The sequence below is a fragment of the Eumetopias jubatus genome, unplaced genomic scaffold, assembly GCF_037043125.1.
Source record: "Eumetopias jubatus isolate StellerSeaLion01/CBP00866 unplaced genomic scaffold, mEumJub1_p1.0 scaffold_12, whole genome shotgun sequence".
NCBI lineage: Eukaryota > Metazoa > Chordata > Mammalia > Carnivora > Otariidae > Eumetopias > Eumetopias jubatus.
The window spans coordinates 73,998,800-74,014,157 of NW_028274818.1; the positions used below are offsets into that span (position 1 = coordinate 73,998,800).

The 15,358-nt window shown below is 41.2% G+C and overlaps 1 protein-coding gene across 1 annotated transcript in view; it reads left to right on the forward strand.

The window, feature by feature from the left end:
* The window catches only part of RBFOX1 (RNA binding fox-1 homolog 1), a 2,047,095-nt gene that overhangs the window by 627,601 nt on the left and 1,404,136 nt on the right, over window positions 1-15,358 (forward strand). The gene's annotated exons all lie outside the window — the stretch shown is intronic.

Genomic DNA, 15,358 nt, shown 5'->3' on the forward strand with positions numbered 1-15,358 from the left:
CTTGTAATGAGAGATTGTCCAGGAAAGAAAGCCATTTGATCCCATGTTTAAAAAAATAGATATTATATATACACACAGAAAAAGAATAGATTGTTTAAACTAATATTTAAGTGTGGTTTTAGCATAGCCGAAGTGAAAACATAGAGACAAATGAGGGGAACCAAGAAAGACAGCAAGCTCTGAAGAATTGAGGCTTCCTGCTATTTGCTGTGATGATATTTCTGAGGACTCCGTTGGCTATCAACTGTGTTATCTCTGGGTTCAGGGTCGGAAAGAAGTTTTCCTTTCCTGAGGTATTGGTTGGTACTTACGTACCAGACACTCTTATGCGGAACAACTGATCATGTTCCCTTTTCACAAAGCCAGCCAGGAAGCTCAGATCTGATTTTAGAGTCCAATCTTGGTAGTAAATAGGATTTGCTTGTATAGGTTTTGCATATTAACCTTACTGTCAAGTCCATTTTACTTCTCTGTCTTTATTTTAATTTCCACCTTTTCTTGTAAATTCTGTTGCTTTTTTATTTTTCAGAAAAATAATCTTTACAAGTGTTAACCTTAAAAATAAAACAGGTATTTTACCAGCAAAGAAGAGGTTTGTCTAGGAATGGCAGAGAATTGCAATTTGGGACATGCATGCTATGACAAAACCATAGGCAAGTCCCACAGACAAGGGAGAGGAACATTATGGAGAAGGAGGAAGTTGGAAGGGGTTGTTTGGAATGAAAGTCCATTGGAGAGAAGCAAGAGTTTAGGGTGATGATGGCTCAGTGGCTAAGCTGCAGGGTTCGTGGATTACTTGTAGGAGATGCAATGTGCATTTTTCCCTGTTGGGATCTGTAATTGATGGTTCTTTCATTTTGACAGTTCTGCTGGGGTCTGTAATTTTCAATTGCTCCTGTAATGGGTGTCTCTTCCTACCTCCCCTTCTGTCCTCCTGACTCCACTTTATTGAGGTCTTCCTTTATTAATTTTCACACAAAATAAGTATCTGTAAGATAGGTGGAAGTTAAAAGACATAAATAAATGAATTACAGTCCTTTAAAACACCAGGAATCCCCAGAAAATAGGACAATATAGTACAGTGCTTGGTATTCTGAGCTACATCAGGAGTAAAGGAGTATTATTTTCAGTCCCAGCAGTGCAGATAGATAGGCTTTCTTATTTTCTCCCATTTTTTTCTTTTTAAAATTGTTTCCCTGGAGCATTACTTATGACACATAGGGTCACTTTTATGGGGTTGCTCATTGCCTTTCTGATGTGTTGGGTAAACATTTTGAGATCTGTGCTCTGTGTCAGGCACTGTGCCAGGCCCTGGGAATATTGTATTGGGGTGATACATTGACCAGTGACCAAGACCAACAAGGTCTGTGTCTCATGAAGCATATTCTGTAGTTGGAGAGACCAATAGAAAACATGAAAACAAATAAATGGATAACATAATTATCTACTGCAAGTATTAAGATGGAAACAGAACAGAGCAGCATAATAAAAGGGTGGATGACCACATTATGCAGGAGGGTGAGGGAAGGTTTCTCCAAGGAGAGACACTTCGGTGACATTTAAGCTGAGACCTGGAGAACGAGAAGGACCAGGTTCTATAAGGAGGATTGATGGAGACAGAGGAGGAGGCCATGGTGAGCACCAGTGTGTTCCGGTAGGAGAGCATTCTGCATGTCCTGAAATCTGCAACGTGGCCCCTGTGCCTGGAACAGCCGCAGCCAGTGAGTTGATGTAGCCAGAGAAGCTGCGGAGGCCAGAGCTCGCTGCCTGTTCTTGAGACCCGACGTTCTTTTTCACTGAAGTGGGTAAGGTCTTTGTACCATTACTCACAGGTGTATTAAAGGTGGGAGAATAGCTCTGAGGGTGAGGGAATAACTTCTGGGAGCACCTGTGGGATAAAGGATGTGCGTGTGCGCACATGTGCGTGCCAGTGTGTGTGTGCGCGCGCGCGCACGTGGGTGCCGGTGTGTGTGTGTGCGTGCACGTGGGTGCCGGTGCGTGCGCGTGCGCGTGCACGTGGGTGCCGGTGTGTGTGTGTGTGTGTGTGTGTACGCGTGCGCGTGGGTGCCGGTGTGTGTGTGTGTGTGTGTGTGTGTGTGTGTGTACGCGTGCACGCGGGTGCCGGTGTGTGTGTGTGTGCACGCGCGCGCACGTGGGTGCCGGTGCGTGTGTGTGCGCGTGCACGTGGGTGCCGGTGTGTGGGTTGCAGGAGGAGTAGAGGGAAAAAAGGACAACAGGATGGTGGTGATGGTCGGCTCTGACTTGTGAGCCTCTGGGAAGGGGGAGCCGCGGCAGTCAGGCATTCTGCCTACGACGTCTCTGGGACATAGCTCTGTTTAGATTCAAGTCCTCCCTACACCAGCGCTTATTTGGCAGTGAGAACCTCTGAGGAGGTAGAGCCAGATCCCAACTCTAGGAACATTACCTTCACAACATCCCTAAAGTTTAATGAGAAAACGGAGTTTGTTTGTTCACCTTAGACCACCCCTTAATTGCCCCCTCATTGGCTCTGTGTCACTAATGGAGATTAAAAAACATTGGGAAAACCTTCTGGGACTTGAGCATTTTGGAATCTCTTTTCAAGTCTTTTGTTAGCACAGCAGAGATCCTTTTGCTTCTTTTCTAAAGTTAACATTTTCAGTGCCCTCCCTTTTTATTCACATGTTTGGTTGTGCTTCTGCTTTGGTTCTGAGAGCCCTGAATGAATGTTCAGTTAGTTCTGTGTTCCTTGCTCTTGCAAGTGTAGGTAGAGCACTTGCTGCCCTATGTCCCTCCTTTGTTCACTGTTTGGAGACTAGGATTGGTGAAATTCCCTTTTGTAGAAATAAAATCAGGGGAAGCAGCTTGCAAATTTAAATTGCCTCCAGTGTAACTCTTATACTTATTAAAAAAAAAAAGTAACATTATTCATTCCCTAGAGCTCCAGACTGCTTTACCGAAAGAAGGAAGGGAACCCACTCCAGAGGAAAGAGGCTCCTGGGCTTTCATTCCTTGATGGTCTTCTCTTTACATAATTTTGGGGAGCATGTTGGGGAATACTCATTTTGCCAGGCCACAAACATACCTCAGTGCGGGAGAATAAATGGAGAGCAGTGTCTGGAACAAATGCTTGTCTTAAAAACAGTTTATGAAATGCCAGCAGATGTCAGTGTGCCCTTGCCATTTAATTTTTTTCCCTTTTAACTTTTAAAAGCAACATTAATTATTTTCAGTACTTAAAAAACAAAACAAAACAAAAAGCATATTCTCATACAGTCATCAATTAAGAGACCATGAAGAAACTTTTTTTTTTTTTTTAAGGTCTGGGAGGGAGACCAGCAGAACTCATTTCATAAGGTGAATCCTCTAAATCATCTAACTGTGTGATATAATTTTGTCTTTTCCCAGAATAGTGGTTTCAAAATTCAAAGCCTAGTGTAGATTTTATTTTTTTTCCCTTCCCTCCAAGCCATTGTTCAGAAACTAATAATAGCCCAGGATCCAGCTCAGCTTCTGAGAACCGACTGGCTCTGCTAATTGATACAGCTCTTCATTCAAAAGCTAGAGTTTGCAAAGGCAGGTGAGGGGAAAGGTTGGGTATAGTCTCAGAATTTGTCATCTGAGTTATAATGAGAACCTCTTGCAGTTCTTGTTGTGAGCACAACAAACTGGTGATAATAGTCAGCTCCTCAGTGGACATTTTTGGATTAAAAGTTCGGGGCATCTCTACAGAAAAAGATTTGACCAAATGATTTAAAATTACTCATTTTTAGGCAAGGGATGATTTGCTAAGCGTTTACAAAAGTCAAGTGCAAAAGAAATAGGCTAGTTTTGAGGCAGGGAATGATGTATTTAACAGGGCATATTTGATGCTTCACTTTATTTAACAGTTTGGATTAAAATGGCACAATACTAAACAAAAAATGCAAGAATATGCTGAGGAAAATATATGCCCTTCTCCTTGCCTTCTCTCACCAGACACAACTACTATTATGATTTCTCATGTATCCTATCAGATTATGCAGATACACACATTTACACCAATAGAAGATAACGTAAGATATGCATAGTTCTACTCTTTGCTCATATTTTTCAATTTAAAGATATATTTTAGGGATTATTCCATATCCATACATATATATCTCTCTCCTCCATTTTGTTGATGGATATATAATATTCCATTGCCATATTTACCCTCCATTATTTAATTGGTTTCCTTTTGCTGGATATTTACATTATTTCCAATATTTTATTATTTTTTAAAGATTTATTTATCTATTTTGAGAGAGAGAGAGTACATGCATGCATGCCCATGCATGGGGAAGGGCAAAGGGAGAGGGAAAAGGAGAGAAGCAGACTCCCTGCTGAGCATGGAGCCCAATGCGGGGCTCCATGTGGGGCTCCATGGCGGGCTCCGCAGGAGGCTCAACCTCAGGACCCTGAGATCACCAACCAGGCCAAAACCAAGAATCAGGTCCTCAACTGACTGAACCACCCAGGTGCCCCTCCAATATTTCATTATTAAACTGCTGCATTGAATATCCTTGACCACTACCACCACCTACACATGTAAGTTTATCTATAAGATAAATCCGTAGAGATGCAATTGCTGGGTCAAAGGAGATGTACCTTTAAGGTTTAGAGACATGCCAAATCTAATGCTTTGGCTAAAATGTGCCTTTGTGTCTTGGTGGGTGAGTGGAGTTTAGATGAAGCCATAGGGTGGTTCTGGTTCTGGTTTTGTAGCCTTGGTGCCAGGCATGTGGCTCTTGTTACACATTGTTTACCTGATGAAATATTTTGAGATTCTTGTTATTCCTGTTTTTTTGCTAACACATTATATCTGCCAGGTATTTTGCTAAGAGATTTAATTTCATTTTCACATTCGGTCCTGTGGAGTAGACCCTGCTGTCATCCCAGTTGCAGAGATGGGGATGTGAGGGCTGAGAGAGGTCATGTGCTTTGCTTAGGGTCATATGGTTGGTGGTGAGGTGGGGGTTTCATACTCAGGTTCCCCAAGTTTAACCACTGTGCTATGTGCTGCAGTGTGTTTTGAACAGCAGAGAATATATTGTTGACTTGTACCAGGGTTTAACCTTGACACTCTTTCACTATTGACATTTTGGGTTGGGTAATTTTCTGTTTGGGGCAGGGGAGAGGCTGTCCTGTGCTTTATAGGATGGTTAGCAGCATCCTTGGTCTCTACCTTTTAGAGGCCAGTAGCACCCCCCTCCTCCCATTGTAGCAATCAAAAATGTCTCCAGACGGTGCTGTGTGTCCCTGGGGCAGGGGTAATGTCCCCATTTGGAAACCACTGATTCAGATAAAGAGCAAATGTACTCTGGGGACATATTGTAACACTAGGGACATGGATTTGAGGAGACATATAGTGGCTGATGTCAGAGTATCTTCCATTCAATTGTCCCTGCTCAGGGACACCCATTTTTGTCCTACTCATGGTAGAGCAGGTAGGCTGCCCCTCACCTTAAACACCAGTCAAGGAAGAAACGGGAGAGTATGCTTAAGCCACTGTCATGCTCCACTCAGATCCACAATAATGTTCCCCAACAGGACTTTGTCTTTTAACATGTAGTTTAGAAACATCCATGAAAAATTGCTTGGTAAAATAGACTTTTAAAAAATCATGCTCTCAAGTACAGCCCAGCTTATATATTATACAGTCTCTCTATTTGTGCATTTTCATTCAGTGCTCAGTAATGCTGTACATCAAAATGGCAAGCATGAGGCCTAAGTGACAGTACCCCATTTATGTACACATGGCAGACATTGATAATCAATTCCTTCCCCCTCATCAGATACACTTCCTTAGAATTCTCAATACATCACTTTAGGCGTATACTATCAGCCATTTGGAATTACTATGTGAAATGAAATTTATTAGCTATCCCTATTACACGGTGCCTTTTTGGCCAAGAAGAAGGATTATGCCTTCCAAAGAGGCAGGCTTATCATGAGGTATTAGCTGATTTTTCAGTTACTTCGAGAAAAGTACTTGATGGATATGAAGAAACATCTATTCTTAAGGCATCTGGAATTAATATCCTGTTTTATAAGAATAATTGGGCAGCTGGGTGTGCATCTATATCCTGGGCATTTTACATATGCTGCCCTCCTGCTGATTGTTGTTTGTATTATAATATCCTTCTCTCCCCCACCAAAAATAGTCCCCTACCTTTAAAGCTCCATGAAGCAGCCAACCGAGGGCGGAGTGACATGCTTTGTGTACAACGAGAACCGAGACAATTCCCTTAGCAAAGGACATTCAGAAGCTGTGGGATATTACTGGAACTGTGTCACTTCCCAGCATGGTGCATGTGTGGAAACCTTATAGAGCAAAGGGACTGGACCATCCAAGACTTCCACGAGTAGAGTCTTATTTACAAAGGCACTGAGGTCACGTTGCTCTGGGAGGGAAACCTATATTTAAGATTTGAAAATGCTTTTAGGTGGCATCTTACAACCATCCCTTCAAGAATAATGTTTTTTTTTTTTTTTAAGATTTTATTTATTTATTTGACATAGAGAGAGAGAACAAGTAGGCAGAGAGGGAGGGAGAGGGAGAAGCAGGCTCCCCGCTGAGCAGGGAGCCTGTTGCGGGACTTGATCCCAGGACCTTGGGATCATGACCTGAGCCGAAGGCAGCTGCTTAACCGGCTGAGCCACCCAGGTGCCCCAAGAATAATGTTTTACTTTTTTGCTTTTTTGGGGAGACTGGGATTTCCACAGAATTGTTTGCATAAATTTAGTCACTTAAATTGCATGTAAATACCCATCACTGAAATAGTTTGTAACTCGTCTCCTGTTTCTGATCCTAGGAAAACAGGTAAAAGTAATTCTGGGAGGACAAAGGCACTGGGTCAGAGGGCATCTGTTTCTTTCTTTGGGACTGGTAGGAATGTTTCTCCACTTTTAGATGGCTTAGTCTCTGCGAGATAGGGACAAATAAGACAGATTATTGTTTCATGTTTCCTCTTCTGAAAAAAGTATTAAAAACTTGGGGGCCACTGATGGGCCTGTAGTGGTTTACTGAAATTGTTTTCCAAACGGTAAGAATGAAAGAATGAATATTTTATCTGGCCATGAAGTCCATAGCTTTTTATTTTTAAATCAGATAGATTCTCAGAGGGCTGTGGCACACAAAGAAAATTAGGAGCCCACCTTTTTAGAACAATAACTGTCACACCTATTTTACCATGACCTGATTAGGCAGGGAAAAAAAACCCTTCACTCTTCCTGTTTTAACTTTGTGGTTGAATTTTGGGTTCAGAGGTGATGGGGAATGGGCAAAGAATTCAGTGGCAATGTTGAAGGTTCATGAAGCAACCATATTTGATGAGAAAGATGTATACCTCTGACTTGGCAGAGGGAATATGGTGTTTATTTGAACCACAACCTCTCTCTGTCTTAAAATCAAATTACTGAGAAATCATCAGCCAAAAATAGAATTAATGCTGAGGTGTTAACTAAAATACCCGTAAGAGGCACCTGGGTGGCTCATTTGGTTGTTGCCAACTCTTGATTTCCGCTCAGGTCGTGATCTCAGGGTCCTGAGATTGAGCCCTGTGTTAGGCTCTGCACTCAGTAGGGAATCTGCTTGAAATTCTCTCTCTCCTTTTCCCTCTGCCCCTTCCCCAACTCTCTCTCTCCTTCTCTCTCTCAAAATAAATAAATCTTAAAAAGAAAACACCCATAAGACCCATAGTAACAAGGTCATAAAACATCAAATGGAATACCACTCGACAACCCTGATGATCACATAAAATCAGAAAGTTAGAAAGTCCTTCCTGAAAATTGCAGGAATTACAACCATGTGCATGGGTATCTGCAGGAAAACATTTGCAACGTTTCTGTAAGGTTCTTGATGGCTAGACTTATTAGTACTTACTAGACTTATTAAATGTTAATGATCATTTTCAGTAGACCTGTGTTTATTTTTCAGTACTACTACATCAGTAGAACAATACCATTGGTATCCATTGGTCACTTGTAAAAACATGAAAGTTTGTAGAATGCATTTCAGTGGTGCATAATGCTAATGAGATGAATTCTGTTTGGGCTTAAGTTCATGGCCCATGGTGAAGACTCTCTGGGCCTGTATACTCGGGCATTGTAAATCCCACTGTGGGGGGTTTGGGAGGATGGGAATGGAGAAATTTCCCGTGGGATCTCCATTCTACAGCTAGCCCCATTTTATCAGGAAGGCTCTGAAAACCATATTTTCTAAATTTTATTTTGTAAATTATCAACAGGCTTGAGATACACACACACACCCACACCCACACCCACACATGTACAGTATATACACATGCATTCCCTTATGAGCATTTTGGACCCAAATCTGTATTTATGTCATTGTGTATGTCAATTTCCCTATCTGCACAATTTTAGAATATCACTGTTTAATAAAAGGTAGTGGCCTTTCAAATCCTCTTCATTGGCCAACCTGTTTTGAGAGTGGTTCATTAGCTATTACCTGTTTAGGCAGTCTATATATTTATGAGGCACTTAGTGGGGTCTTTTGTGACCTGTTATTTTATTAAGCAAAATAAGTTCATTTAAATGAAACCCATTTTGTTTGCTTTAGAGCTTTGATTCTTTTTTTTTTATAAAGATTTATTTATTTTTGAGAGAATGAGAGAGAGAGAGAGAGAGAGAGTACATGAGAGGGGGGAGGGTCAGAAGGAGAAGCAGACTCCCCGCCAAGCAGGGAGCCCGATGCGGGACTCGATCCTGGGACTCCAGGATCATGACCTGAGCCGAAGGCAGTCGCTCAACCGACTGAGCCACCCAGGCGCCCTAGAGCTTTGATTCTTGACTTGGATGAATTCAGAAAAACTAAGAATTATTTACCATTTGGTTTGGATTTGTGGTTATCCTCCATATTTGAAGTCACAACCAACAATCCCCATAGATTTGAGTGACAGTGGTTTTCCATAGGCACAGATTTCATTGGACCCTTGCCAAGAGGCATCTTTGGTTTTCTGTGCATCAATTTCTATATGTGGACAAGCAACATAATATCACACCCTAGCCAATGTTCTCTGCTCACTTTATGCATCCTGGTTTGCAAAAAAAGTAAAAAAAAAAAAAAATGCTGAATCCCACAGAAAGTTTCCACTTCCCAGACCAAGCTGTGCACATAGCAGGGAGAAGAGACCAGATGGCTTGTGGGCTGAAATCAGCGGAGAACCAGCTGGGATGCATGAGAGGGCATTTCCTCCTCTACGTCCCTGGGAACCTGGTCAGGGCAAGTCCTGGAGCTCTGATCAGGACAAGAGATGTCAACGTCAAGACCTCTGTCTGGCTCACAGGACCCTTGGACAAATCTGAGTTGGATTGGAAACTGGCAGAAAATCTGAGGATGAGCTTTTAGTTTCCTGTTTACTGAAAAAAAAAATAACATGCCAGTGTGACAGAAGGTTCTAGGGTAAAATGCTGATGAACAGGAAATAACCGTATTTCCCTGTGTTAGCACCAGCTTGGAGACTGAAGTTCTATGATGAGGGCACATGGTTTGGGTGGTTTTAGATCCCAAAGGAAAGCATTTTTTTTCCATTTAAAGTGAAACCTTTTTTTTTTTGCCACTGAATAATTAGGGATTTCTTAGACTGCCAACTTCTGTGACCGTGATTCCTAACCCCAGTTTTGACACCAGCATATTCAGTTATTTTGAGGAAAGCTACACATTTTTCAACTTCACTCATCTCTGATCGTTTTTTTTTAAGTGCTTTTATGGCTTTTACTTTTTTGGTTAATGTTTTAGTTAACTACTGCTGCATAACAAATTAACCAAAAACATAACAGCTTAAAGCAATAGTCACGTGGCATCGCAGTTTCTATGGGTCAGAAATCTGGAAGAAGCTTAGTTGGATGGATTTGACTTGGTCTTTCATGAGGTTTCAGTCAAGATGTTGGTTGGGGTGCTATCATCTGAAGGCTCAACTAGGACTGGAAGCTCTGCTTCCAAGCTCACTCATGGGTTAGTTAGGAGACCTTAGTTCCCTGATAGCTTTTGGACAGAGACTTTAATTCCTTACCATGTTATTGTCTCTCTGTGGAGTTGCTTATAACATGGCAGGTTTCTTCCCCTAGAGCAAGAGATGAGAGAGAGCCAGTGAGAGAGAGCCAACAAGAGAGAGGTCTGATGACTTTTTTTTTTTAGTAGTTTCCCCTATTATTAACATATGGTATAGGTGTGGTATATTTGTTACAATTGATGAACTAATATTGATATATTTTTATTTACTAAAGTTCATAATTTACATTAAAATTCACTCTGAGTTGTGCAATTCTACAGGGTTTTGAAAAATTTTTTATTGTGGTAAGGTATACGTAAATTTACTATCTTAATCATTTTGGGGTGTACAGTTCAGTGGTATTAGGTATATTCATAGGGTTGTGTACCCATCACCACCATCCATATCCATAGCTCTTCTCCTTTTGCAAAACGGCAACTATACTCATTAAACAGTAACTCCCCATTTCCATTCTCCCAGCCCCTGGCAACCAAGAGTCTACTTTCTGTTTCTGTGACTAGAATCATACACTATTTATCTGTCTGTTGTCTGGCTTATCCCACTTAGCAAAATGTCCACAAGCCTCATTCATATTGTAGTATGTCAGGTTTTCCTTCTTTTATTTATTTATTTTTGAAAGTAGGCTCCATGCCCAAAGTGGGGCTTGAACTCATGACTCTGAGATTAAGAGTCACATGCTCCACCAACTGAGCCAGCCAGGCACCCCTCCTTCTTTTTTAAAGGCTGAATAACATTCCATTGTCTGTACATACCACACTTTGCATATTCATTCATTCATTCATTCATTGGCGGACACTTGAGTTGTTTCCACATTTCAGTTATTGTAACAATTCTGTTGGTTTTGACAAACGTGTAATGTCATGTATCACACACCATTACAGTATCAAACAGAATTGTTCAGTGCCCTAAAAACCTGCTGGGCTTCATCATCTCCTTCTCCACAGACATGGGAAGCCACTGATTCTTTTTTTTTTTTTTTTTTACTCTTTTGCCTTTTTCTAGAATGCTGTATATTTGGAAGCATGAAGTATACCACCCCAGTAGTTTTTATGATAAACCTCTGAGTCACACAGCATTATTTCTGCCTTATTCTATTTGTTAGAAGTGAGTCCAGCCTACACTCAAGGAGAGGGTAATTAAGCTCACCCACTTAAAGTGGGGGGAAGATGAGGAATTTGTGGACATATTTTAAATTGCCACAGTAAAGAAGATGAGACAGTAAATGCTAGCATTTATTGAGCATCTACTGTGTGTTGGGCACCATGCATAGTGTTTTGTATGCACCATTCTTCTAACTCTTACACTGAGGCCATTAGGTTGCTGTCATATATATCTCCATTTCTCAATGTTAGAACTCTTCCTTTCCCATGTTGCACATCTTTTTTTCTTTTTAAGATTTTATGTATTTATTTGAGAGAGAGAGAGAGAGAGACAGAGTGCATGAGCTTGAGTGGGGTGGGGGAGGGGAAGGCAGAGGGAGAGGGAGAAGCAGGTTCCCCATTCAGCGGGGAACCCAACACAGGGCTTGATCCCAGGTCCTGAGCTGAAGGCAGATGCTTAACTGACTGAGCCACCCAGGCACCCCAATGTTGCACATCTTGTTAGTAGAAAAGCCAGGATTCACACTTTGGTCGGCTTCACACAAAGCCTACATTCTGAAATTATGTTGCTTTCACTTAGTGTAGGGGAAATCTAGGTCAAAGCCTTAGATTTAGGGGACAAAATATCAAAAAATGTCAGGAGATGCCACCGGGGGACAGTGTCAGACAACTTCCAGTTAGCTCTCCAAAGACATTCTTTATCCTTCTCTCCAATATATTAGTTTCCTATGGCTGCTTAACAAATTATGACAAACTCAGTGGCTTAAAACCACACAGATTTATTATTTTAAAGTTTTGTTGTTCAGAAGTCCAACACAGATCTCACAGGGCTAAAATCACAGTGTCAGCAAGGCTACCTTTAGAAAGCTCTAGGAAAGAACCCCTTTCTTTGCTTTTTCCAGTTTCTAGAGGCTGCCCATATTCCTTGGCTCATGGCCCCTTCTGTCTTCTGACCCAGCAACATTGCATCTGACTCTCTTCTACCTCTCTCTTCTACCTTTAAGAATTCTTGTGATTACATTGCACCTGACCAGATAATTCAGAACAAATTTCCTTATCTTACCGTCAGCTGATTAGCAACCTCAATTCAATAAGCAAACTTCATTCCCTTAACTTACAAACCTAATACATAGGTACTCACAGCCTCCTGGGATTAGGAAGTAGAAATCTTTGGATGGAGCCAGTATTCTATCTACCAAGTCTACCTGCTCTTTTCCCAGGAAGCTGATAAATAAGGACTGTACTCACGACTCCTTTGCCCTTGGATTTTCATTGGAGTTCTGCTTATGGGGAGTTTGGGCAGGAGGTTAGAGGGATGGCATTGAGTGAGGTTAGGCATTTACTTTTCTGACACCCTCCCTGAATGCACCCTCCCAACACAGGTCGCTGCTCCAACTCATTGAGCAGTATCCTTTCCTTCTAGAGACCCCCTTACTGTTCCTTCCCCTCACCCCCTTTTGGCCTAGGGATGGTAACAGCCATGCTGTTACTAATTTGGGACTGCTGCACATCCTGTTTGGTTTTCCTACACTCTGCCTACACCTTTGAAAATAGTACCTCTGTAAGTAAAATCTCCTTAAATAATCCAAATTTGAGTATGCCATCTGTTTCCTATGGAGAAGTTGACTGATATAGCGACTAAGGATATTCATATTTAAGTAAAAAAAAAAAAGTGTTTTAAATTAGGGCAAGCTGAATCTTTCAAAGCATGATACTTAACCCATTGACAAAGATGTTGACATGGAGCCAGAATCCTGGGGTGGCATGTTGCTTTCAGAAACCAAGTAAAATTTCCATGTCGAGGCAATGCTTTTTGACTACTTAACCAAGAATTTTTTTATGATGTTGAATGTTCTCATTTTGAGTTCTCTCATGGTGTCTGTGTTAGAAAAGGTAATGAGCTGAAGAATCTCCCCAAATTTTGGTGGGTCATTGTCCTTGTCTTAGAAGACCTGATTCAAATTTAAAAGATAAAAATTCATTGTTTTTAGAATCCAAACAGTTCCACAGGTGAGCTAATGAGCTAATTACAGATAGCAGTTTGAAAACATTGGCATTCCACAAGTAAACAGCATCTGTCTTTGATTAAGGTGTGAAATTTTAAAAAGGTGTGAAGTTGTGGGTAATATCTGAAGATGTTCATGTACTTCAGGTGGTTTCCTTTTTTTTTTGAATTGTGGAGGAAATATAATTAAATGTCTTTATATATGTGTTTCTATGATAACCGTGAAAACTAACACACATCAGGATACTCCCTTGGTGTGATAATCAATCGAAGTTGCTTTTCCCATCTGGGGCATTGCCTGGCCCATTATTCCCTGAGCTAGGACTTTGTCACTATTCCCTCATGTTTGTGCATCATTGTTTTAGCTTTGGAATAATAGTTCCCTCTGCATCCACATACACAGAATTTGCAAAATTTTGAGATGGTTGTCTTTATGCTATATCAGTGGTTCTAACTATTGATCGGACATTAGAATACCTAGGAGAGCTTTAAAAAGTACCAGTGATGCCCAGGTCACTATGTCCCCAGAGACTCCAATTTAATGGTTCTGGGATAGGGCTTCTAATAAGCAGCCAAGGTTCAGACCAGTGGAACTAAAGCAGGGCTTTCAAATTTTAATGGGCACATACATCACCCGAGGATCTTGTTCAAATGAAGATGCAGATTTATCAAGTCTGGGGTGGGGACTGAGATTCTGAAATTATAAACTCCCAAGTAATGCTGATGCTACTGATCCATGGAACACCCTTTGGGTAGTAAGGAGGTAGAGCATTTGGGTCGTTACTGAGAACTTCTTAGGATGGCTGAATGTTAATATGTGGGTCTTTGGGTACTTGAATCAAGGCTCAGAGAGTTCTCTAAGAAGTAGGAAATTATCGTTTAATTTGGGTTTCAAGGTTATAGACTCAGTGGAGTCTTTGATAGGAGAACAGAGCCAAGCCTCTTCACATGCATCAGTTCATTCATTCATTCATTTAGTGAATATGTATTGGGTACCTATTGTACACTAGGCATCTTTTAGTCATTGAAGATAAATCAATGACAAAGAGAAATGAGGTTCTTGCCCTTGTATATTCCAGTGAAGGAAGTAGAAGGAGATACTTAACAAATAAATATGAATCAACAAGAAAAGTAAAGATGGTGATATGGACTGTGAAGAAAATGATGTATTAGGGAGTTACCTTAGGTGGAGGGTGTGGGTATGCAGTTTAATTTGCTATGGATAGGACTCTGATGCCTCAGTCAGTTGGGCATCTGCCTTTGGCTCAGGTCATGATCATGGGGTTCTTGGATCAGGCCCCATATTGGACTCCCTGCTCAGTGGGGAGTCTGCTTCTCCTTTCCCCTCTCCCCCTGGCTTGTGCTCTCTCCCTTTCCCTCTTTCAAATAAATAAATAAAATCTTTTAAAAAAATGATGACTGGTTGCTGTGTGGCAGATGTATTTGAGGAGAAGGTATCAAAAGACACAGGGAAACTGGTTAGTAGACTCTTAGAGAAACCTAAATGAGTGATGGCCATAGAGATGGATATCATTTGGTGATAACACTGACAAATGGTGGGATGAAGGGAAAGGAGGAAGCAGGGGTAACTCCTAGCAATGGGATAAATGGTAGTGATTTGAAGATGGAGCCTAGAAGAACTTATTTATAGGGCATATCAAGACTCAAGAGGTCCATTTTGGATAAGTTTGAGGTGTTTATGAAACTTTCAGGTGTAGATTCAAGAACAGAGTTTATACCAAATTCTAGAGCTATTAGGTAGGGAAGAAGTCAAGCCTAAAGATAGAATTTTGGGGGGCTGTCCACACATCACTATTAAAAGTCATCTTATTGAATGAATTTTTAAGGAGAGAGAATGTAACTAGAGAAGAGTTGATATCTAGGAAATAATCATGGTTCTGTAGAAAGACTGGCCCAGGGTTAGGGAGGAAAAGTTTGGGTCCATCTTGGCCTGGGTTCCCAGACCTCAACCTCAAGGTAGCCTTTGCAGTGATTTCAATAATAATGGGTATGTAAGCTTTCAGGAAACATTATTTCCCAGACATGGAACATCTGGCTCAAGCCAGTATATTTGAATTGATGTTGACTTTGTCTAGATGTCTCTCTCAGAGGGACAAATTGTGAGGAAACAAACATTATGTTGGATTATTATGGAGGGTGAGAGAAATAAACTTGTTGGTTCCTTGGCCAGATGTCTAAGTATATGGTAAATGGAG